General features: G+C 38.5%; 8 non-coding genes across 8 annotated transcripts; all 8 read left to right on the top strand.

Annotated features, from left to right (window-relative positions):
* Positions 1-2,499: 2,499 nt before the first annotated feature.
* On the top strand, positions 2,500-2,571 carry trnac-gca (transfer RNA cysteine (anticodon GCA)). Its single transcript has one exon. It is a non-coding gene; the product is annotated as a tRNA-Cys (tRNA).
* Positions 2,572-5,289: 2,718 nt separating this feature from the next.
* On the top strand, positions 5,290-5,361 carry trnac-aca (transfer RNA cysteine (anticodon ACA)). The gene has a single exon. It is a non-coding gene; the product is annotated as a tRNA-Cys (tRNA).
* A 5,625-nt stretch (positions 5,362-10,986) lies between these two features.
* On the top strand, positions 10,987-11,058 carry trnac-gca (transfer RNA cysteine (anticodon GCA)). The gene has a single exon. It is a non-coding gene; the product is annotated as a tRNA-Cys (tRNA).
* Positions 11,059-11,436: 378 nt separating this feature from the next.
* Positions 11,437-11,508, top strand: trnac-gca (transfer RNA cysteine (anticodon GCA)). The gene has a single exon. It is a non-coding gene; the product is annotated as a tRNA-Cys (tRNA).
* Positions 11,509-16,685: 5,177 nt separating this feature from the next.
* On the top strand, positions 16,686-16,757 carry trnac-gca (transfer RNA cysteine (anticodon GCA)). The gene has a single exon. It is a non-coding gene; the product is annotated as a tRNA-Cys (tRNA).
* Positions 16,758-17,135: 378 nt separating this feature from the next.
* Positions 17,136-17,207, top strand: trnac-gca (transfer RNA cysteine (anticodon GCA)). The gene has a single exon. It is a non-coding gene; the product is annotated as a tRNA-Cys (tRNA).
* Positions 17,208-20,044: 2,837 nt separating this feature from the next.
* On the top strand, positions 20,045-20,116 carry trnac-gca (transfer RNA cysteine (anticodon GCA)). The gene has a single exon. It is a non-coding gene; the product is annotated as a tRNA-Cys (tRNA).
* Positions 20,117-20,494: 378 nt separating this feature from the next.
* On the top strand, positions 20,495-20,566 carry trnac-gca (transfer RNA cysteine (anticodon GCA)). The gene has a single exon. It is a non-coding gene; the product is annotated as a tRNA-Cys (tRNA).
* Positions 20,567-23,079: the final 2,513 nt, after the last annotated feature.

The following is a 23,079-nucleotide window of genomic DNA, read 5'->3' as shown; positions in this document are numbered from 1 at the left end:
AGATTTCTACACAATGTCATAAAATCTCAAGGCAAGTACATGAAGCCTACATATTTTGTTGAGGTGTGTGGTCAGTCTGCCTCTTTTTACTGTTATAGAGGTTTAACTCACTGATGAATTGCCCAGTGAAATACATATTTAAAGTAAGGTTTGAACTTTCCAATCAACTACATGAAGCTTAAGGCCAATGAAGGCCAAGTTTGAAACTTTGAAATTTGAACAGCCAATGGCAAACTTTCAAGTCAAATACACCAAGCATGTTGTTGTGTGGGTGGCAGGTTTCTTTAATTTGCTGGGGTGGTAAAGCTGAGTGGTAGAGCATTTTACTGCTAAAGAAAAAGTCTCCCTTTCAATTATGTGTGTTCCCTGAGAAATATATATATTGATAGTTTTGATACTTTCAGAATTGAATTCACCATCACAAATTGTAAAGCCAACTAGATGTTTCCGAGTGTTGTTTGGGTATCCTGCAAAGCTGTGCAACTGTTGGGGGTATAGCTCCGTCGTAGTGCATTTGACTGCAGATCAAGAGGTCCCCAGTTCAAATCTGGGTGCCCCCTGTGGGGTATAAAAATGGATACTTTTGCTTTCAGATTGGAAGAGACATTACAATTTTTTAAGTCAAATGCATGACACATATTGTTGTCTGAGCTTTCTGACATTTTTTACAGGCTGGTTGGAACAGCTCAGTGATAAAGTCTTTATCTGCAGATCAAGAGGTCCCCAATTCAAATGTGAGTTCCCCCTGAACAAAACATTTAAGGCCAGGTTTAAGAGTTTCAGATTTCTACACAATGTCATAAAATCTCAAGGCAAGTACATGAAGCCTACATATTTTGTTGAGGTGTGTGGTCAGTCTGCCTCTTTTTACTGTTATAGAGGTTTAACTCACTGATGAATTGCCCAGTGAAATACATATTTAAAGTAAGGTTTGAACTTTCCAATCAACTACATCAAGCTTAAGGCCAATGAAGGCCAAGTTTGAAACTTTGAAATTTGAACAGCCAATGGCAAACTTTCAAGTCAAATACACCAAGCATGTTGTTGTGTGGGTGGCAGGTTTCTTTAATTTGCTGGGGTGGTAAAGCTGAGTGGTAGAGCATTTTACTGCTAAAGAAAAAGTCTCCCTTTCAATTATGTGTGTTCCCTGAGAAATATATATATTGATAGTTTTGATACTTTCAGAATTGAATTCACCATCACAAATTGTAAAGCCAACTAGATGTTTCCGAGTGTTGTTTGGGTATCCTGCAAAGCTGTGCAACTGTTGGGGGTATAGCTCCGTGGTAGTGCATTTGACTGCAGATCAAGAGGTCCCCAGTTCAAATCTGGGTGCCCCCTGTGGGGTATAAAAATGGATACTTTTGCTTTCAGATTGGAAGAGACATTACAATTTTTTAAGTCAAATGCATGACACATATTGTTGTCTGAGCTTTCTGACATTTTTTACAGGCTGGTTGGAACAGCTCAGTGATAAAGTCTTTATCTGCAGATCAAGAGGTCCCCAATTCAAATGTGAGTTCCCCCTGAACAAAACATTTAAGGCCAGGTTTAAGAGTTTCAGATTTCTACACAATGTCATAAAATCTCAAGGCAAGTACATGAAGCCTACATATTTTGTTGAGGTGTGTGGTCAGTCTGCCTCTTTTTACTGTTATAGAGGTTTAACTCACTGATGAATTGCCCAGTGAAATACATATTTAAAGTAAGGTTTGAACTTTCCAATCAACTACATCAAGCTTAAGGCCAATGAAGGCCAAGTTTGAAACTTTGAAATTTGAACAGCCAATGGCAAACTTTCAAGTCAAATACACCAAGCATGTTGTTGTGTGGGTGGCAGGTTTCTTTAATTTGCTGGGGTGGTAAAGCTGAGTGGTAGAGCATTTTACTGCTAAAGAAAAAGTCTCCCTTTCAATTATGTGTGTTCCCTGAGAAATATATATATTGATAGTTTTGATACTTTCAGAATTGAATTCACCATCACAAATTGTAAAGCCAACTAGATGTTTCCGAGTGTTGTTTGGGTTTCCTGCAAAGCTGTGCATCCTTAGAGGTATAGCTCAGTGGTAGAGCATTTGACTGCAGATCAAGAGGTCCCCAGTTCAAATCTGGGTGCCCCCTGTGGGGTATAACAATGGATACTTTTGCTTTCAGATTGGAAGAGACATTACAATTTTTTAAGTCAAATGCATGACACATATTGTTGTCAAGTTTGAAACTTTGAAATTTGAACAGCCAATGGCAAACTTTCAAGTCAAATACACCAAGCATGTTGTTGTGTGGGTGGCAGGTTTCTTTAATTTGCTGGGGTGGTAAAGCTGAGTGGTAGAGCATTTTACTGCTAAAGAAAAAGTCTCCCTTTCAATTATGTGTGTTCCCTGAGAAATATATATATTGATAGTTTTGATACTTTCAGAATTGAATTCACCATCACAAATTGTAAAGCCAACTAGATGTTTCCGAGTGTTGTGTGGGTTTCCTGCAAAGCCGTGCCACTGTGGGGGTATAGCTCAGTGGTAGAGCATTTGACTGCAGATCAAAAGGTCCCCAGTTCAAATCTGGGTGCCCCCTGTGGGGTATAAAAATGGATACTTTTGCTTTCAGATTGGAAGAGACATTACAATTTTTTAAGTCAAATGCATGACACATATTGTTGTCTGAGCTTTCTGACATTTTTTACAGGCTGGTTGGAACAGCTCAGTGATAAAGTCTTTATCTGCAGATCAAGAGGTCCCCAATTCAAATGTGAGTTCCCCCTGAACAAAACATTTAAGGCCAGGTTTAAGAGTTTCAGATTTCTACACAATGTCATAAAATCTCAAGGCAAGTACATGAAGCCTACATATTTTGTTGAGGTGTGTGGTCAGTCTGCCTCTTTTTACTGTTATTGAGGTTTGACTCACTGATGAATTGCCCAGTGAAATACATATTTAAAGTAAGGTTTGAACTTTCCAATCAACTACATGAAGCTTAAGGCCAATGAAGGCCAAGTTTGAAACTTTGAAATTTGAACAGACAATGGCAAACTTTCAAGTCAAATACACCAAGCATGTTGTTGTGTGGGTGGCAGGTTTCTTTAATTTGCTGGGGTGGTAAAGCTGAGTGGTAGAGCATTTTTCTGCTAAAGAAAAAGTCTCCCTTTCAATTATGTGTGTTCCCTGAGAAATATATATATTGATAGTTTTGATACTTTCAGAATTGAATTCACCATCACAAATTGTAAAGCCAACTAGATGTTTCCGAGTGTTGTTTGGGTTTCCTGCAAAGCTGTGCAACTGTAGGGGTATAGCTCAGTGGTAGAGCATTTGACTGCAGATCAAGAGGTCCCTAGTTCAAATCTGGGTGCTCCCTGTGTGGTATAAAAATGGATACTTTTGCTTTCAGATTGGAAGAGACATTACAATTTTTTAAGTCAAATGCATGACACATATTGTTGTCTGAGCTTTCTGACATTTTTTACAGGCTGGTTAGAACAGCTCAGTGATAAAGTCTTTATCTGCAGATCAAGAGGTCCCCAATTCAAATATGAGTTCCCCCTGAACAAAACATTTAAGGCCAGGTTTAAGAGTTTCAGATTTCTACACAATGTCATAAAATCTCAAGGCAAGTACATGAAGCCTACATATTTTGTTGAGGTGTGTGGTCAGTCTGCCTCTTTTTACTGTTATAGAGGTTTGACTCACTGATGAATTGCCCAGTGAAATACATATTTAAAGTAAGGTTTGAACTTTCCAATCAACTACATGAAGCTTAAGGCCAATGAAGGCCAAGTTTGAAACTTTGAAATTTGAACAGCCAATGGCAAACTTTCAAGTCAAATACACCAAGCATGTTGTTGTGTGGGTGGCAGGTTTCTTTAATTTGCTGGGGTGGTAAAGCTGAGTGGTAGAGCATTTTACTGCTAAAGAAATAGTCTCCCTTTCAATTATGTGTGTTCCCTGAGAAATATATATATTGATAGTTTTGATACTTTCAGAATTGAATTCACCATCACAAATTGTAAAGCCAACTAGATGTTTCCGAGTGTTGTTTGGGTTTCCTGCAAAGCTGTGCAACTGTGGGGGTCTAGCTCAGTGGTAGAGCATTTGACTGCAGATCAAGAGGTCCCCAGTTCAAATCTGGGTGACCCCTGTGGGGTATAAAAATGGATACTTTTGCTTTCAGATTGAAAGAGACATTACAATTTTTTAAGTCAAATGCATGACACATATTGTTGTCTGAGCTTTCAGATATTTTTTACAGGCTGGTTGGAACAGCTCAGTGATAAAGTCTTTATCTGCAGATCAAGAGGTCCCCAATTCAAATATGAGTTCCCCCTGAACAAAACATTTAAGGCCAGGTTTAAGAGTTTCAGATTTCTACACAATGTCATAAAATCTCAAGGCAAGTACATGAAGCCTACATATTTTGTTGAGGTGTGTGGTCAGTCTGCCTCTTTTTACTGTTATTGAGGTTTGACTCACTGATGAATTGCCCAGTGAAATACATATTTAAAGTAAGGTTTGAACTTTCCAATCAACTACATGAAGCTTAAGGCCAATGAAGGCCAAGTTTGAAACTTTGAAATTTTAACAGACAATGGCAAACTTTCAAGTCAAATACACCAAGCATGTTGTTGTGTGGGTGGCAGGTTTCTTTAATTTGCTGGGGTGGTAAAGCTGAGTGGTAGAGCATTTTACTGCTAAAGAAAAAGTCTCCCTTTCAATTATGTGTGTTCCCTGAGAAATATATATATTGATAGTTTTGATACTTTCAGAATTGAATTCACCATCACAAATTGTAAAGCCAACTAGATGTTTCCGAGTGTTGTTTGGGTTTCCTGCAAAGCTGTGCAACTGTGGGGGTATAGCTCAGTGGTAGAGCATTTGACTGCAGGTCAAGAGGTAACCAGTTCAAATCTGGGTGCCCCCTGTGGGGTATAAAAATGGATACTTTTGCTTTCAGATTGGAAGAGACATTACAATTTTTTAAGTCAAATGCATGACACATATTGTTGTCAAGTTTGAAACTTTGAAATTTGAACAGCCAATGGCAAACTTTCAAGTCAAATACACCAAGCATGTTGTTGTGTGGGTGGCAGGTTTCTTTAATTTGCTGGGGTGGTAAAGCTGAGTGGTAGAGCATTTTACTGCTAAAGAAAAAGTCTCCCTTTCAATTATGTGTGTTCCCTGAGAAATATATATATTGATAGTTTTGATACTTTCAGAATTGAATTCACCATCACAAATTGTAAAGCCAACTAGATGTTTCCGAGTGTTGTTTGGGTTTCCTGCAAAGCTGTGCAACTGTGGGGGTATAGCTCAGTGGTAGAGCATTTGACTACAGATCAAGAGGTCACCAGTTCAAATCTGGGTGCCCCCTGTGTGGTATAAAAATGGATACTTTTGCTTTCAGATTAGAAGAGACATTACAATTTTTTAAGTCAAATGCATGACACATATTCTTGTCAAGTTTGAAACTTTGAAATTTGAACAGCCAATGGCAAACTTTCAAGTCAAATACACCAAGCATGTTGTTGTGTGGGTGGCAGGTTTCTTTAATTTGCTGGGGTGGTAAAGCTGAGTGGTAGAGCATTTTACTGCTAAAGAAAAAGTCTCCCTTTCAATTATGTGTGTTCCCTGAGAAATATATATATTGATAGTTTTGATACTTTCAGAATTGAATTCACCATCACAAATTGTAAAGCCAACTAGATGTTTCCGAGTGTTGTTTGGGTTTCCTGCAAAGCTGTGCAACTGTGGGGGTATAGCTCAGTGGTAGAACATTTGACTGCAGATCAAGAGGTCCCCAGTTCAAATCTGGGTGCCCTCTGTGTGTATAAAAATGGATACTTTTGCTTTCAGATTGGAAGAGACATTACAATTTTTTAAGTCAAATGCATGACACATATTGTTGTCTGAGCTTTCTGACATTTTTTACAGGCTGGTTGGAACAGCTCAGTGATAATGTCTTTATCTGCAGATCAAGAGGTCCCCAATTCAAATGTGAGTTCCCCCTGAACAAAACATTTAAGGCCAGGTTTAAGAGTTTCAGATTTCTACACAATGTCATAAAATCTCAAGGCAAGTACATGAAGCCTACATATTTTGTTGAGGTGTGTGGTCAGTCTGCCTCTTTTTACTGTTATAGAGGTTTAACTCACTGATGAATTGCCCAGTGAAATACATATTTAAAGTAAGGTTTGAACTTTCCAATCAACTACATGAAGCTTAAGGCCAATGAAGGCCAAGTTTGAAACTTTGAAATTTGAACAGACAATGGCAAACTTTCAAGTCAAATACACCAAGCATGTTGTTGTGTGGGTGGCAGGTTTCTTTAATTTGCTGGGGTGGTAAAGCTGAGTGGTAGAGCATTTTACTGCTAAAGAAAAAGTCTCCCTTTCAATTATGTGTGTTCCCTGAGAAATATATATATTGATAGTTTTGATACTTTCAGAATTGAATTCACCATCACAAATTGCAAAGCCAACTAGATGTTTCCGAGTGTTGTTCGGGTTACCTGCAAATCTGTGCAACTGTTGGGGTCTAGCTCAGTGGTAGAGCATTTGACTGCAGATCAAGAGGTCCCCAGTTCAAATCTGGGTGCCCCCTGTGGGGTATAAAAATGGATACTTTTGCTTTCAGATTGGAAGAGACATTACAATTTTTTAAGTCAAATGCATGACACATATTGTTGTCTGAGCTTTCTGACATTTTTTACAGGCTGGTTGGAACAGCTCAGTGATAAAGTCTTTATCTGCAGATCAAGAGGTCCCCAATTCAAATGTGAGTTCCCCCTGAACAAAACATTTAAGGCCAGGTTTAAGAGTTTCAGATTTCTACACAATGTCATAAAATCTCAAGGCAAGTACATGAAGCCTACATATTTTGTTGAGGTGTGTGGTCAGTCTACCTATTTTTACTGTTATTGAGGTTTGACTCACTGATGAATTGCCCAGTGAAATACATATTTAAAGTAAGGTTTGAACTTTCCAATCAACTACATGAAGCTTAAGGCCAATGAAGGCCAAGTTTGAAACTTTGAAATTTGAACAGACAATGGCAAACTTTCAAGTCAAATACACCAAGCATGTTGTTGTGTGGGTGGCAGGTTTCTTTAATTTGCTGGGGTGGTAAAGCTGAGTGGTAGAGCATTTTACTGCTAAAGAAAAAGTCTCCCTTTCAATTATGTGTGTTCCCTGAGAAATATATATATTGATAGTTTTGATACTTTCAGAATTGAATTCACCATCACAAATTGTAAAGCCAACTAGATGTTTCCGAGTGTTGTTTGGGTTTCCTGCAAAGCTGTGCAACTGTGGGGGTATAGCTCAGTGGTAGAGCATTTGACTGCAGATCAAGAGGTCACCAGTTCAAATCTGGGTGCCCCCTGTGTGGTATAAAAATGGATACTTTTGCTTTCAGATTGGAAGAGACATTACAATTTTTTAAGTCAAATGCATGACACATATTCTTGTCAAGTTTGAAACTTTGAAATTTGAACAGCCAATGGCAAACTTTCAAGTCAAATACACCAAGCATGTTGTTGTGTGGGTGGCAGGTTTCTTTAATTTGCTGGGGTGGTAAAGCTGAGTGGTAGAGCATTTTACTGCTAAAGAAAAAGTCTCCCTTTCAATTATGTGTGTTCCCTGAGAAATATATATATTGATAGTTTTGATACTTTCAGAATTGAATTCACCATCACAAATTGTAAAGCCAACTAGATGTTTCCGAGTGTTGTTTGGGTTTCCTGCAAAGCTGTGCAACTGTGGGGGTATAGCTCAGTGGTAGAACATTTGACTGCAGATCAAGAGGTCCCCAGTTCAAATCTGGGTGCCCTCTGTGTGTATAAAAATGGATACTTTTGCTTTCAGATTGGAAGAGACATTACAATTTTTTAAGTCAAATGCATGACACATATTGTTGTCTGAGCTTTCTGACATTTTTTACAGGCTGGTTGGAACAGCTCAGTGATAATGTCTTTATCTGCAGATCAAGAGGTCCCCAATTCAAATGTGAGTTCCCCCTGAACAAAACATTTAAGGCCAGGTTTAAGAGTTTCAGATTTCTACACAATGTCATAAAATCTCAAGGCAAGTACATGAAGCCTACATATTTTGTTGAGGTGTGTGGTCAGTCTACCTATTTTTACTGTTATTGAGGTTTGACTCACTGATGAATTGCCCAGTGAAATACATATTTAAAGTAAGGTTTGAACTTTCCAATCAACTACATGAAGCTTAAGGCCAATGAAGGCCAAGTTTGAAACTTTGAAATTTGAACAGACAATGGCAAACTTTCAAGTCAAATACACCAAGCATGTTGTTGTGTGGGTGGCAGGTTTCTTTAATTTGCTGGGGTGGTAAAGCTGAGTGGTAGAGCATTTTACTGCTAAAGAAAAAGTCTCCCTTTCAATTATGTGTGTTCCCTGAGAAATATATATATTGATAGTTTTGATACTTTCAGAATTGAATTCACCATCACAAATTGTAAAGCCAACTAGATGTTTCCGAGTGTTGTTTGGGTTTCCTGCAAAGCTGTGCAACTGTGGGGGTATAGCTCAGTGGTAGAGCATTTGACTGCAGATCAAGAGGTCACCAGTTCAAATCTGGGTGCCCCCTGTGTGGTATAAAAATGGATACTTTTGCTTTCAGATTGGAAGAGACATTACAATTTTTTAAGTCAAATGCATGACACATATTGTTGTCAAGTTTGAAACTTTGAAATTTGAACAGCCAATGGCAAACTTTCAAGTCAAATACACCAAGCATGTTGTTGTGTGGGTGGCAGGTTTCTTTAATTTGCTGGGGTGGTAAAGCTGAGTGGTAGAGCATTTTACTGCTAAAGAAAAAGTCTCCCTTTCAATTATGTGTGTTCCCTGAGAAATATATATATTGATAGTTTTGATACTTTCAGAATTGAATTCACCATCACAAATTGTAAAGCCAACTAGATGTTTCCGAGTGTTGTTTGGGTTTCCTGCAAAGCTGTGCAACTGTGGGGGTATAGCTCAGTGGTAGAACATTTGACTGCAGATCAAGAGGTCCCCAGTTCAAATCTGGGTGCCCTCTGTGTGTATAAAAATGGATACTTTTGCTTTCAGATTGGAAGAGACATTACAATTTTTTAAGTCAAATGCATGACACATATTGTTGTCTGAGCTTTCTGACATTTTTTACAGGCTGGTTGGAACAGCTCAGTGATAATGTCTTTATCTGCAGATCAAGAGGTCCCCAATTCAAATGTGAGTTCCCCCTGAACAAAACATTTAAGGCCAGGTTTAAGAGTTTCAGATTTCTACACAATGTCATAAAATCTCAAGGCAAGTACATGAAGCCTACATATTTTGTTGAGGTGTGTGGTCAGTCTGCCTCTTTTTACTGTTATAGAGGTTTAACTCACTGATGAATTGCCCAGTGAAATACATATTTAAAGTAAGGTTTGAACTTTCCAATCAACTACATGAAGCTTAAGGCCAATGAAGGCCAAGTTTGAAACTTTGAAATTTGAACAGACAATGGCAAACTTTCAAGTCAAATACACCAAGCATGTTGTTGTGTGGGTGGCAGGTTTCTTTAATTTGCTGGGGTGGTAAAGCTGAGTGGTAGAGCATTTTACTGCTAAAGAAAAAGTCTCCCTTTCAATTATGTGTGTTCCCTGAGAAATATATATATTGATAGTTTTGATACTTTCAGAATTGAATTCACCATCACAAATTGCAAAGCCAACTAGATGTTTCCGAGTGTTGTTCGGGTTACCTGCAAATCTGTGCAACTGTTGGGGTCTAGCTCAGTGGTAGAGCATTTGACTGCAGATCAAGAGGTCCCCAGTTCAAATCTGGGTGCCCCCTGTGGGGTATAAAAATGGATACTTTTGCTTTCAGATTGGAAGAGACATTACAATTTTTTAAGTCAAATGCATGACACATATTGTTGTCTGAGCTTTCTGACATTTTTTACAGGCTGGTTGGAACAGCTCAGTGATAAAGTCTTTATCTGCAGATCAAGAGGTCCCCAATTCAAATGTGAGTTCCCCCTGAACAAAACATTTAAGGCCAGGTTTAAGAGTTTCAGATTTCTACACAATGTCATAAAATCTCAAGGCAAGTACATGAAGCCTACATATTTTGTTGAGGTGTGTGGTCAGTCTACCTATTTTTACTGTTATTGAGGTTTGACTCACTGATGAATTGCCCAGTGAAATACATATTTAAAGTAAGGTTTGAACTTTCCAATCAACTACATGAAGCTTAAGGCCAATGAAGGCCAAGTTTGAAACTTTGAAATTTGAACAGACAATGGCAAACTTTCAAGTCAAATACACCAAGCATGTTGTTGTGTGGGTGGCAGGTTTCTTTAATTTGCTGGGGTGGTAAAGCTGAGTGGTAGAGCATTTTACTGCTAAAGAAAAAGTCTCCCTTTCAATTATGTGTGTTCCCTGAGAAATATATATATTGATAGTTTTGATACTTTCAGAATTGAATTCACCATCACAAATTGTAAAGCCAACTAGATGTTTCCGAGTGTTGTTTGGGTTTCCTGCAAAGCTGTGCAACTGTGGGGGTATAGCTCAGTGGTAGAGCATTTGACTGCAGATCAAGAGGTAACCAGTTCAAATCTGGGTGCCCCCTGTGGGGTATAAAAATGGATACTTTTGCTTTCAGATTGGAAGAGACATTACAATTTTTTAAGTCAAATGCATGACACATATTGTTGTCAAGTTTGAAACTTTGAAATTTGAACAGCCAATGGCAAACTTTCAAGTCAAATACACCAAGCATGTTGTTGTGTGGGTGGCAGGTTTCTTTAATTTGCTGGGGTGGTAAAGCTGAGTGGTAGAGCATTTTACTGCTAAAGAAAAAGTCTCCCTTTCAATTATGTGTGTTCCCTGAGAAATATATATATTGATAGTTTTGATACTTTCAGAATTGAATTCACCATCACAAATTGTAAAGCCAACTAGATGTTTCCGAGTGTTGTTTGGGTTTCCTGCAAAGCTGTGCAACTGTGGGGGTATAGCTCAGTGGTAGAGCATTTGACTGCAGATCAAGAGGTCCCCAGTTCAAATCTGGGTGCCCCCTTTGTGGTATAAAATTGGATACTTTTGCTTTCAGATTGGAAGAGACATTACAATTTTTTAAGTCAAATGCATGACACATATTGTTGTCAAGTTTGAAACTTTGAAATTTGAACAGCCAATGGCAAACTTTCAAGTCAAATACACCAAGCATGTTGTTGTGTGGGTGGCAGGTTTCTTTAATTTGCTGGGGTGGTAAAGCTGAGTGGTAGAGCATTTTACTGCTAAAGAAAAAGTCTCCCTTTCAATTATGTGTGTTCCCTGAGAAATATATATATTGATAGTTTTGATACTTTCAGAATTGAATTCACCATCACAAATTGTAAAGCCAACTAGATGTTTCCGAGTGTTGTTTGGGTTTCCTGCAAAGCTGTGCAACTGTGGGGGTATAGCTCAGTGGTAGAGCATTTGACTGCAGATCAAAAGGTCCCCAGTTCAAATCTGGGTGCCCCCTGTGGGGTATAAAAATGGATACTTTTGCTTTCAGATTGGAAGAGACATTACAATTTTTTAAGTCAAATGCATGACACATATTGTTGTCTGAGCTTTCTGACATTTTTTACAGGCTGGTTGGAACAGCTCAGTGATAAAGTCTTTATCTGCAGATCAAGAGGTCCCCAATTCAAATGTGAGTTCCCCCTGAACAAAACATTTAAGGCCAGGTTTAAGAGTTTCAGATTTCTACACAATGTCATAAAATCTCAAGGCAAGTACATGAAGCCTACATATTTTGTTGAGGTGTGTGGTCAGTCTGCCTCTTTTTACTGTTATTGAGGTTTGACTCACTGATGAATTGCCCAGTGAAATACATATTTAAAGTAAGGTTTGAACTTTCCAATCAACTACATGAAGCTTAAGGCCAATGAAGGCCAAGTTTGAAACTTTGAAATTTGAACAGCCAATGGCAAACTTTCAAGTCAAATACACCAAGCATGTTGTTGTGTGGGTGGCAGGTTTCTTTAATTTGCTGGGGTGGTAAAGCTGAGTGGTAGAGCATTTTACTGCTAAAGAAAAAGTCTCCCTTTCAATGATGTGTGTTCCCTGAGAAATATATATATTGATAGTTTTGATACTTTCAGAATTGAATTCACCATCACAAATTGTAAAGCCAACTAGATGTTTCCGAGTGTTGTTTGGGTTTCCTGCAAAGCTGTGCAACTGTAGGGGTATAGGTCAGTGGTAGAGCATTTGACTGCAGATCAAGAGGTCCCTAGTTCAAATCTGGGTGCTCCCTGTGTGGTATAAAAATGGATACTTTTGCTTTCAGATTGGAAGAGACATTACAATTTTTTAAGTCAAATGCATGACACATATTGTTGTCTGAGCTTTCTGACATTTTTTACAGGCTGGTTAGAACAGCTCAGTGATAAAGTCTTTATCTGCAGATCAAGAGGTCCCCAATTCAAATATGAGTTCCCCCTGAACAAAACATTTAAGGCCAGGTTTAAGAGTTTCAGATTTCTACACAATGTCATAAAATCTCAAGGCAAGTACATGAAGCCTACATATTTTGTTGAGGTGTGTGGTCAGTCTGCCTCTTTTTACTGTTATAGAGGTTTGACTCACTGATGAATTGCCCAGTGAAATACATATTTAAAGTAAGGTTTGAACTTTCCAATCAACTACATGAAGCTTAAGGCCAATGAAGGCCAAGTTTGAAACTTTGAAATTTGAACAGCCAATGGCAAACTTTCAAGTCAAATACACCAAGCATGTTGTTGTGTGGGTGGCAGGTTTCTTTAATTTGCTGGGGTGGTAAAGCTGAGTGGTAGAGCATTTTACTGCTAAAGAAATAGTCTCCCTTTCAATTATGTGTGTTACCTGAGAAATATATATATTGATAGTTTTGATACTTTCAGAATTGAATTCACCATCACAAATTGTAAAGCCAACTAGATGTTTCCGAGTGTTGTTTGGGTTTCCTGCAAAGCTGTGCAACTGTGGGGGTCTAGCTCAGTGGTAGAGCATTTGACTGCAGATCAAGAGGTCCCCAGTTCAAATCTGGGTGACCCCTGTGGGGTATAAAAATGGATACTTTTGCTTTCAGATTGGAAGAGACATTACAATTTTTTAAGTCAAATGCATGACACATATTGTTGTCTGAGCTTTCAGATATTTTTTACAGGCTGGTTGGAACAGCTCAGTGATAAAGTCTTTATCTGCAGATCAAGAGGTCCCCAATTCAAATATGAGTTCCCCCTGAACAAAACATTTAAGGCCAGGTTTAAGAGTTTCAGATTTCTACACAATGTCATAAAATCTCAAGGCAAGTACATGAAGCCTACATATTTTGTTGAGGTGTGTGGTCAGTCTGCCTCTTTTTACTGTTATTGAGGTTTGACTCACTGATGAATTGCCCAGTGAAATACATATTTAAAGTAAGGTTTGAACTTTCCAATCAACTACATGAAGCTTAAGGCCAATGAAGGCCAAGTTTGAAACTTTGAAATTTGAACAGACAATGGCAAACTTTCAAGTCAAATACACCAAGCATGTTGTTGTGTGGGTGGCAGGTTTCTTTAATTTGCTGGGGTGGTAAAGCTGAGTGGTAGAGCATTTTACTGCTAAAGAAAAAGTCTCCCTTTCAATTATGTGTGTTCCCTGAGAAATATATATATTGATAGTTTTGATACTTTCAGAATTGAATTCACCATCACAAATTGTAAAGCCAACTAGATGTTTCCGAGTGTTGTTTGGGTTTCCTGCAAAGCTGTGCAACTGTGGGGGTATAGCTCAGTGGTAGAGCATTTGACTGCAGGTCAAGAGGTAACCAGTTCAAATCTGGGTGCCCCCTGTGGGGTATAAAAATGGATACTTTTGCTTTCAGATTGGAAGAGACATTACAATTTTTTAAGTCAAATGCATGACACATATTGTTGTCAAGTTTGAAACTTTGAAATTTGAACAGCCAATGGCAAACTTTCAAGTCAAATACACCAAGCATGTTGTTGTGTGGGTGGCAGGTTTCTTTAATTTGCTGGGGTGGTAAAGCTGAGTGGTAGAGCATTTTACTGCTAAAGAAAAAGTCTCCCTTTCAATTATGTGTGTTCCCTGAGAAATATATATATTGATAGTTTTGATACTTTCAGAATTGAATTCACCATCACAAATTGTAAAGCCAACTAGATGTTTCCGAGTGTTGTTTGGGTTTCCTGCAAAGCTGTGCAACTGTGGGGTTATAGCTCAGTGGTAGAGCATTTGACTGCAGATCAAGAGGTCACCAGTTCAAATCTGGGTGCCCCCTGTGTGGTATAAAAATGGATACTTTTGCTTTCAGATTGGAAGAGACATTACAATTTTTTAAGTCAAATGCATGACACATATTGTTGTCAAGTTTGAAACTTTGAAATTTGAACAGCCAATGGCAAACTTTCAAGTCAAATACACCAAGCATGTTGTTGTGTGGGTGGCAGGTTTCTTTAATTTGCTGGGGTGGTAAAGCTGAGTGGTAGAGCATTTTACTGCTAAAGAAAAAGTCTCCCTTTCAATTATGTGTGTTCCCTGAGAAATATATATATTGATAGTTTTGATACTTTCAGAATTGAATTCACCATCACAAATTGTAAAGCCAACTAGATGTTTCCGAGTGTTGTTTGGGTTTCCTGCAAAGCTGTGCAACTGTGGGGGTATAGCTCAGTGGTAGAACATTTGACTGCAGATCAAGAGGTCCCCAGTTCAAATCTGGGTGCCCTCTGTGTGTATAAAAATGGATACTTTTGCTTTCAGATTGGAAGAGACATTACAATTTTTTAAGTCAAATGCATGACACATATTGTTGTCTGAGCTTTCTGACATTTTTTACAGGCTGGTTGGAACAGCTCAGTGATAATGTCTTTATCTGCAGATCAAGAGGTCCCCAATTCAAATGTGAGTTCCCCCTGAACAAAACATTTAAGGCCAGGTTTAAGAGTTTCAGATTTCTACACAATGTCATAAAATCTCAAGGCAAGTACATGAAGCCTACATATTTTGTTGAGGTGTGTGGTCAGTCTGCCTCTTTTTACTGTTATAGAGGTTTAACTCACTGATGAATTGCCCAGTGAAATACATATTTAAAGTAAGGTTTGAACTTTCCAATCAACTACATGAAGCTTAAGGCCAATGAAGGCCAAGTTTGAAACTTTGAAATTTGAACAGACAATGGCAAACTTTCAAGTCAAATACACCAAGCATGTTGTTGTGTGGGTGGCAGGTTTCTTTAATTTGCTGGGGTGGTAAAGCTGAGTGGTAGAGCATTTTACTGCTAAAGAAAAAGTCTCCCTTTCAATTATGTGTGTTCCCTGAGAAATATATATATTGATAGTTTTGATACTTTCAGAATTGAATTCACCATCACAAATTGCAAAGCCAACTAGATGTTTCCGAGTGTTGTTCGGGTTACCTGCAAATCTGTGCAACTGTTGGGGTCTAGCTCAGTGGTAGAGCATTTGACTGCAGATCAAGAGGTCCCCAGTTCAAATCTGGGTGCCCCCTGTGGGGTATAAAAATGGATACTTTTGCTTTCAGATTGGAAGAGACATTACAATTTTTTAAGTCAAATGCATGACACATATTGTTGTCTGAGCTTTCTGACATTTTTTACAGGCTGGTTGGAACAGCTCAGTGATAAAGTCTTTATCTGCAGATCAAGAGGTCCCCAATTCAAATGTGAGTTCCCCCTGAACAAAACATTTAAGGCCAGGTTTAAGAGTTTCAGATTTCTACACAATGTCATAAAATCTCAAGGCAAGTACATGAAGCCTACATATTTTGTTGAGGTGTGTGGTCAGTCTGCCTATTTTTACTGTTATTGAGGTTTGACTCACTGATGAATTGCCCAGTGAAATACATATTTAAAGTAAGGTTTGAACTTTCCAATCAACTACATGAAGCTTAAGGCCAATGAAGGCCAAGTTTGAAACTTTGAAATTTGAACAGACAATGGCAAACTTTCAAGTCAAATACACCAAGCATGTTGTTGTGTGGGTGGCAGGTTTCTTTAATTTGCTGGGGTGGTAAAGCTGAGTGGTAGAGCATTTTACTGCTAAAGAAAAAGTCTCCCTTTCAATTATGTGTGTTCCCTGAGAAATATATATATTGATAGTTTTGATACTTTCAGAATTGAATTCACCATCACAAATTGTAAAGCCAACTAGATGTTTCCGAGTGTTGTTTGGGTTTCCTGCAAAGCTGTGCAACTGTGGGGGTATAGCTCAGTGGTAGAGCATTTGACTGCAGATCAAGAGGTAACCAGTTCAAATCTGGGTGCCCCCTGTGGGGTATAAAAATGGATACTTTTGCTTTCAGATTGGAAGAGACATTACAATTTTTTAAGTCAAATGCATGACACATATTGTTGTCAAGTTTGAAACTTTGAAATTTGAACAGCCAATGGCAAACTTTCAAGTCAAATACACCAAGCATGTTGTTGTGTGGGTGGCAGGTTTCTTTAATTTGCTGGGGTGGTAAAGCTGAGTGGTAGAGCATTTTACTGCTAAAGAAAAAGTCTCCCTTTCAATTATGTGTGTTCCCTGAGAAATATATATATTGATAGTTTTGATACTTTCAGAATTGAATTCACCATCACAAATTGTAAAGCCAACTAGATGTTTCCGAGTGTTGTTTGGGTTTCCTGCAAAGCTGTGCAACTGTGGGGGTATAGCTCAGTGGTAGAGCATTTGACTGCAGATCAAGAGGTCCCCAGTTCAAATCTGGGTGCCCCCTTTGTGGTATAAAATTGGATACTTTTGCTTTCAGATTGGAAGAGACATTACAATTTTTTAAGTCAAATGCATGACACATATTGTTGTCAAGTTTGAAACTTTGAAATTTGAACAGCCAATGGCAAACTTTCAAGTCAAATACACCAAGCATGTTGTTGTGTGGGTGGCAGGTTTCTTTAATTTGCTGGGGTGGTAAAGCTGAGTGGTAGAGCATTTTACTGCTAAAGAAAAAGTCTCCCTTTCAATTATGTGTGTTCCCTGAGAAATATATATATTGATAGTTTTGATACTTTCAGAATTGAATTCACCATCACAAATTGTAAAGCCAACTAGATGTTTCCGAGTGTTGTTTGGGTTTCCTGCAAAGCTGTGCAACTGTGGGGGTATAGCTCAGTGGTAGAGCATTTGACTGCAGATCAAGAGGTCCCCAGTTCAAATCTGGGTGCCCCCTGTGTGGTATAAAAATGGATACTTTTGCTTTCAGATTGGAAGAGACATTACAATTTTTTAAGTCAAATGCATGACACATATTGTTGTCAAGTTTGAAACTTTGAAATTTGAACAGCCAATGGCAAACTTTCAAGTCAAATACACCAAGCATGTTGTTGTGTGGGTGGCAGGTTTCTTTAATTTGCTGGGGTGGTAAAGCTGAGTGGTAGAGCATTTTACTGCTAAAGAAAAAGTCTCCCTTTCAATTATGTGTGTTCCCTGAGAAATATATATATTGATAGTTTTGATACTTTCAGAATTGAATTCACCATCACAAATTGTAAAGCCAACTAGATGTTTCCGAGTGTTGTTTGGGTTTCCTGCAAAGCTGTGCAACTGTGGGAGTATAGCTCAGTGGTAGAACATTTGACTGCAGATCAAGAGGTCCCCAGTTCAAATCTGGGTGCCCCCTGTGTGTATAAAAATGGATACTTTTGCTTTCAGATTGGAAGAGACATTACAATTTTTTAAGTCAAATGCATGACACATATTGTTGTCTGAGCTTTCTGACATTTTTTACAGGCTGGTTGGAACAGCTCAGTGATAATGTCTTTATCTGCAGATCAAGAGGTCCCCAATTCAAATGTGAGTTCCCCCTGAACAAAACATTTAAGGCCAGGTTTAAGAGTTTCAGATTTCTACACAATGTCATAAAATCTCAAGGCAAGTACATGAAGCCTACATATTTTGTTGAGGTGTGTGGTCAGTCTGCCTCTTTTTACTGTTATAGAGGTTTAACTCACTGATGAATTGCCCAGTGAAATACATATTTAAAGTAAGATTTGAACTTTCCAATCAACTACATGAAGCTTAAGGCCAATGAAGGCCAAGTTTGAAACTTTGAAATTTGAACAGACAATGGCAAACTTTCAAGTCAAATACACCAAGCATGTTGTTGTGTGGGTGGCAGGTTTCTTTAATTTGCTGGGGTGGTAAAGCTGAGTGGTAGAGCATTTTACTGCTAAAGAAAAAGTCTCCCTTTCAATTATGTGTGTTCCCTGAGAAATATATATATTGATAGTTTTGATACTTTCAGAATTGAATTCACCATCACAAATTGCAAAGCCAACTAGATGTTTCCGAGTGTTGTTCGGGTTACCTGCAAATCTGTGCAACTGTTGGGGTCTAGCTCAGTGGTAGAGCATTTGACTGCAGATCAAGAGGTCCCCAGTTCAAATCTGGGTGCCCCCTGTGGGGTATAAAAATGGATACTTTTGCTTTCAGATTGGAAGAGACATTACAATTTTTTAAGTCAAATGCATGACACATATTGTTGTCTGAGCTTTCTGACATTTTTTACAGGCTGGTTGGAACAGCTCAGTGATAAAGTCTTTATCTGCAGATCAAGAGGTCCCCAATTCAAATGTGAGTTCCCCCTGAACAAAACATTTAAGGCCAGGTTTAAGAGTTTCAGATTTCTACACAATGTCATAAAATCTCAAGGCAAGTACATGAAGCCTACATATTTTGTTGAGGTGTGTGGTCAGTCTGCCTATTTTTACTGTTATTGAGGTTTGACTCACTGATGAATTGCCCAGTGAAATACATATTTAAAGTAAGGTTTGAACTTTCCAATCAACTACATGAAGCTTAAGGCCAATGAAGGCCAAGTTTGAAACTTTGAAATTTGAACAGACAATGGCAAACTTTCAAGTCAAATACACCAAGCATGTTGTTGTGTGGGTGGCAGGTTTCTTTAATTTGCTGGGGTGGTAAAGCTGAGTGGTAGAGCATTTTACTGCTAAAGAAAAAGTCTCCCTTTCAATTATGTGTGTTCCCTGAGAAATATATATATTGATAGTTTTGATACTTTCAGAATTGAATTCACCATCACAAATTGTAAAGCCAACTAGATGTTTCCGAGTGTTGTTTGGGTTTCCTGCAAAGCTGCGCAACTGTGGGGGTATAGCTCAGTGGTAGAGCATTTGACTGCAGATCAAGAGGTAACCAGTTCAAATCTGGGTGCCCCCTGTGGGGTATAAAAATGGATACTTTTGCTTTCAGATTGGAAGAGACATTACAATTTTTTAAGTCAAATGCATGACACATATTGTTGTCAAGTTTGAAACTTTGAAATTTGAACAGCCAATGGCAAACTTTCAAGTCAAATACACCAAGCATGTTGTTGTGTGGGTGGCAGGTTTCTTTAATTTGCTGGGGTGGTAAAGCTGAGTGGTAGAGCATTTTACTGCTAAAGAAAAAGTCTCCCTTTCAATTATGTGTGTTCCCTGAGAAATATATATATTGATAGTTTTGATACTTTCAGAATTGAATTCACCATCACAAATTGTAAAGCCAACTAGATGTTTCCGAGTGTTGTTTGGGTTTCCTGCAAAGCTGTGCAACTGTGGGGGTACAGCTCAGTGGTAGAGCATTTGACTGCAGATCAAGAGGTCCCCAGTTCAAATCTGGGTGCCCCCTTTGTGGTATAAAATTGGATACTTTTGCTTTCAGATTGGAAGAGACATTACAATTTTTTAAGTCAAATGCATGACACATATTGTTGTCAAGTTTGAAACTTTGAAATTTGAACAGCCAATGGCAAACTTTCAAGTCAAATACACCAAGCATGTTGTTGTGTGGGTGGCAGGTTTCTTTAATTTGCTGGGGTGGTAAAGCTGAGTGGTAGAGCATTTTACTGCTAAAGAAAAAGTCTCCCTTTCAATTATGTGTGTTCCCTGAGAAATATATATATTGATAGTTTTGATACTTTCAGAATTGAATTCACCATCACAAATTGTAAAGCCAACTAGATGTTTCCGAGTGTTGTTTGGGTTTCCTGCAAAGCGGTGCAACTGTGGGGGTATAGCTCAGTGGTAGAGCATTTGACTGCAGATCAAGAGGTCCCCAGTTCAAATCTGGGTGCCCACTGTGTGGTATAAAAATGGATACTTTTGTTTTCAGATTGGAAGAGACATTACAATTTTTTAAGTCAAATGCATGACACATATTGTTGTCAAGTTTGAAACTTTGAAATTTGAACAGCCAATGGCAAACTTTCAAGTCAAATACACCAAGCATGTTGTTGTGTGGGTGGCAGGTTTCTTTAATTTGCTGGGGTGGTAAAGCTGAGTGGTAGAGCATTTTACTGCTAAAGAAAAAGTCTCCCTTTCAATTATGTGTGTTCCCTGAGAAATATATATATTGATAGTTTTGATACTTTCAGAATTGAATTCACCATCACAAATTGTAAAGCCAACTAGATGTTTCCGAGTGTTGTTTGGGTTTCCTGCAAAGCTGTGCAACTGTGGGGGTATAGCTCAGTGGTAGAGCATTTGACTGCAGATCAAGAGGTCCCCAGTTCAAATCTGGGTGCCCCCTGTGTGTATAAAAATGGATACTTTTGCTTTCAGATTGGAAGAGACATTACAATTTTTTAAGTCAAATGCATGACACATATTGTTGTCTGAGCTTTCTGACATTTTTTACAGGCTGGTTGGAACAGCTCAGTGATAAAGTCTTTATCTGCAGATCAAGAGGTCCCCAATTCAAATGTGAGTTCCCCCTGAACAAAACATTTAAGGCCAGGTTTAAGAGTTTCAGATTTCTACACAATGTCATAAAATCTCAAGGCAAGTACATGAAGCCTACATATTTTGTTGAGGTGTGTGGTCAGTCTGCCTCTTTTTACTGTTATAGAGGTTTAACTCACTGATGAATTGCCCAGTGAAATACATATTTAAAGTAAGGTTTGAACTTTCCAATCAACTACATGAAGCTTAAGGCCAATGAAGGCCAAGTTTGAAACTTTGAAATTTGAACAGCCAATGGCAAACTTTCAAGTCAAATACACCAAGCATGTTGTTGTGTGGGTGGCAGGTTTCTTTAATTTGCTGGGGTGGTAAAGCTGAGTGGTAGAGCATTTTACTGCTAAAGAAAAAGTCTCCCTTTCAATTATGTGTGTTCCCTGAGAAATATATATATTGATAGTTTTGATACTTTCAGAATTGAATTCACCATCACAAATTGCAAAGCCAACTAGATGTTTCCGAGTGTTGTTCGGGTTACCTGCAAATCTGTGCAACTGTTGGGGTCTAGCTCAGTGGTAGAGCATTTGACTGCAGATCAAGAGGTCCCCAGTTCAAATCTGGGTGCCCCCTGTGGGGTATAAAAATGGATACTTTTGCTTTCAGATTGGAAGAGACATTACAATTTTTTAAGTCAAATGCATGACACATATTGTTGTCTGAGCTTTCTGACATTTTTTACAGGCTGGTTGGAAAGCCAACTAGATGTTTCCGAGTGTTGTTCGGGTTACCAGCAAATCTGTGCAACTGTGGGGGTCTAGCTCAGTGGTAGAGCATTTGACTGCAGATCAAGAGTTCCCCAGTTCAAATCTGGGTGCCCCCTGTGGGGTATAAAAATGGATACTTTTGCTTTCAGATTGGAAGAGACATTACAATTTTTTAAGTCAAATGCATGACACATATTGTTGTCTGAGCTTTCTGACATTTTTTACAGGCTGGTTGGAACAGCTCAGTGATAAAGTCTTTATCTGCAGATCAAGAGGTCCCCAATTCAAATGTGAGTTCCCCCTGAACAAAACATTTAAGGCCAGGTTTAAGAGTTTCAGATTTCTACACAATGTCATAAAATCTCAAGGCAAGTACATGAAGCCTACATATTTTGTTGAGGTGTGTGGTCAGTCTGCCTCTTTTTACTGTTATAGAGGTTTAACTCACTGATGAATTGCCCAGTGAAATACATATTTAAAGTAAGGTTTGAACTTTCCAATCAACTACATGAAGCTTAAGGCCAATGAAGGCCAAGTTTGAAACTTTGAAATTTGAACAGACAATGGCAAACTTTTAAGTCATATACACCAAGCATGTTGTTGTGTGGGTGGCAGGTTTCTTTAATTTGCTGGGGTGGTAAAGCTGAGTGGTAGAGCATTTTACTGCTAAAGAAAAAGTCTCCCTTTCAATTATGTGTGTTCCCTGAGAAATATATATATTGATAGTTTTGATACTTTCAGAATTGAATTCACCATCACAAATTGTAAAGCCAACTAGATGTTTCCGAGTGTTGTTCGGGTTACCTGCAAATCTGTGCAACTGTTGGGGTCTAGCTCAGTGGTAGAGCATTTGACTGCAGATCAAGAGGTCCCCAGTTCAAATCTGGGTGCCCCCTGTGGGGTATAAAAATGGATACTTTTGCATTCAGATTGGAAGAGACATTACAATTTTTTAAGTCAAATGCATGACACATATTGTTGTCTGAGCTTTCAGATATTTTTTACAGGCTGGTTGGAACAGCTCAGTGATAAAGTCTTTATCTGCAGATCAAGAGGTCCCCAATTCAAATATGAGTTCCCCCTGAACAAAACATTTAAGGCCAGGTTTAAGAGTTTCAGATTTCTACACAATGTCATAAAATCTCAAGGCAAGTACATGAAGCCTACATATTTTGTTGAGGTGTGTGGTCAGTCTGCCTCTTTTTACTGTTATAGAGGTTTGACTCACTGATGAATTGCCCAGTGAAATACATATTTAAAGTAAGGTTTGAACTTTCCAATCAACTACATGAAGCTTAAGGCCAATGAAGGCCAAGTTTGAAACTTTGAAATTTGAACAGCCAATGGCAAACTTTCAAGTCAAATACACCAAGCATGTTGTTGTGTGGGTGGCAGGTTTCTTTAATTTGCTGGGGTGGTAAAGCTGAGTGGTAGAGCATTTTACTGCTAAAGAAAAAGTCTCCCTTTCAATTATGTGTGTTCCCTGAGAAATATATATATTGATAGTTTTGATACTTTCAGAATTGAATTCACCATCACAAATTGTAAAGCCAACTAGATGTTTCCGAGTGTTGTTTGGGTTTCCTGCAAAGCTGTGCAA

This window comes from Salminus brasiliensis, chromosome 3, assembly GCF_030463535.1.
Source record: "Salminus brasiliensis chromosome 3, fSalBra1.hap2, whole genome shotgun sequence".
In the NCBI taxonomy this organism is placed as follows: domain Eukaryota; kingdom Metazoa; phylum Chordata; class Actinopteri; order Characiformes; family Bryconidae; genus Salminus; species Salminus brasiliensis.
This window is presented reverse-complemented; position numbering and strand designations above follow the sequence as displayed.